The sequence below is a fragment of the Bidens hawaiensis genome, unplaced genomic scaffold (genome assembly GCF_021521415.1).
Source record: "Bidens hawaiensis isolate Kalapana, Puna unplaced genomic scaffold, B.hawaiensis_p1.1 tig00033363_1, whole genome shotgun sequence".
Classification (NCBI taxonomy): Eukaryota; Viridiplantae; Streptophyta; class Magnoliopsida; order Asterales; family Asteraceae; genus Bidens; species Bidens hawaiensis.
Window position 1 is genome coordinate 96407 of NW_027495720.1, and position 1966 is coordinate 98372.

At 38.9% G+C, this 1966-nt stretch overlaps 1 pseudogene; it reads left to right on the plus strand.

The window, feature by feature from the left end:
• Positions 1-767: 767 nt before the first annotated feature.
• Positions 768-1758, plus strand: LOC143584795 (protein indeterminate-domain 12-like; annotated as a pseudogene).
• The last annotated feature ends 208 nt before the right edge of the window (positions 1759-1966 follow it).

Below are 1966 nucleotides of genomic sequence, written 5' to 3' on the forward strand. Positions count from 1 at the left end.
AAAAATGACAAGATTATTTCTTATATGATCAGTTTTCCAAATATAGTAATCAAACAAAACCCTAATGCTTAATCAACATGAATTAAGAGAAAGAAAATTTTAGTTGGATTTGTGGGGTAAAAGGGAAGGTTTGAATGGGGCCTATTGAATAGGCGCTTTAGCTTTTACGCTTTCTACCACATCATTCAGCTACTATTCCATTGATTCTTATATCCTTTGTTAAATATAATATCCTCTACTTTTAGAAATTTGGGTGTTTTATAATTGAGGAACAATTAAAAGGGGTTTATCTAAAAGTGTCCAAAGTCTTCCCAATATATTATGACTTCATTTTGTCTCAATAGAGTCATAATATTCTTTAAAACCTACAAAACACATTGTGGTTAAAAGACCAACAAAAGAACAGTGTTATATGACAGGTCTTTTTTTTTTGTTTCTTAATTATGATATTTGAAGTTGTTGTCATAGTATTTTAATGGAGCTCATGTGTGGTAATCAGATTTCACAACAAAAGACCAACAAAAGAACAGTGTTATATGACATATTTGAAGTTACTCTAGTAATGTGGCTCTTAAAAATCCATAAAATTTAGTAGACCAACAAAAGAACGTAAACATTTGTCATATTTAGCATGCAACCTAGAAAGACTTCCTCTCGCCAATAAGCTTTAGCTCAGCTAGCATTGAAGGAGACATGAAAATTTGGACCGGAGACCGCAAAGTCTCAAGTTAAAATTTTAGTGTTTTTCTAATTTATTTACTACATTTATGGTTTATAGGAAGGGTAGCTTCATTACTCACAGAGCCTTCTGTGATGCCTTGGCTGAAGAAACTGCCAGACTCTCAGCTGCAGCTGCAGCTGCAGCAGCTGCAATTTCAATACCTAACAATCACCACCCTTCTATTATCCCCAATCTTACACAAACCCCCTTCAACATTCAACTATCTTCACAAAACCCCCCTTCTTCCCTTTTTCATTTCAACCACAACCTAAACCCTACTTGGGTGGACCCCAACCCGACCCGAATCAAACCCGAAACCATCCACCACCCCCACCAATTAATTCCCACCATTTCCTTACCGTATTACCTGGAACACGATAAGGAAATGATGATCATTTCCAGGCCGCCACCGCTATTTCACGGCGGTGGTGGTCACATGTCCGCCACTGCACTGCTGCAAAAGGCTGCGACGGTGGGTGCGGTGGCAGACCATGTGGGGTCCACAATGGGCGGGTTGGATATGGATGAATTTGCCCACGTGACAACTGCCGTCATGCCGGCATACCACTAGCACTTGGGCATGACGTCAGGGAATATTGCCACGTGGCAAAAGACTGACCGTTTGACCCGGGATTTTCTTGGGTTGACCGGGGATCAAGAGGTTGACCATCATGGTGGTGGGGTCGAGGCTAACGTGAATGTTAGGGGTATGCTAGCGTACGCTGGGGGCATAGAGATCCCAGCCGATGGAGGGTTCGGTACAAGCGCGTCTGAAGCTTGGGGAAACTGTTAAAGCTCAAAGTACAAGTGTTCACAACATGGTTTTAGTCGTAAAGGGTAAAATGGTAATTTACCAAAAGCGGAAATGACAAAATTATCCCTGGAGACCAAGAAAGACCCTTTACAAGTTATAAGTGCAAACTGTTGTTCCAAATTTTCTCATATAATTTTCATGTACATTTTTTTTCTCTTTTGTTGGAAATTTTCTTGAATTTAAACATCATGTTAGTTTGTGCTTTTATATTGTGAATTGTTTCTCAAAATACTTCAATTCTTGTATCCCGTTAAACAAAATTATACATGTCTAAATGTGATGATTGTATATCATTGTATAACCAATTAACGAATTCACGTCCTTGTCTGTGGTTGAAGCTATCGCCTCTTGGAGAGAAGACCAGGATTAAAATTAGATCCTGACATGAGATATATTATTGATGTAATTTATGAATAATGTGTGAGTCGTCA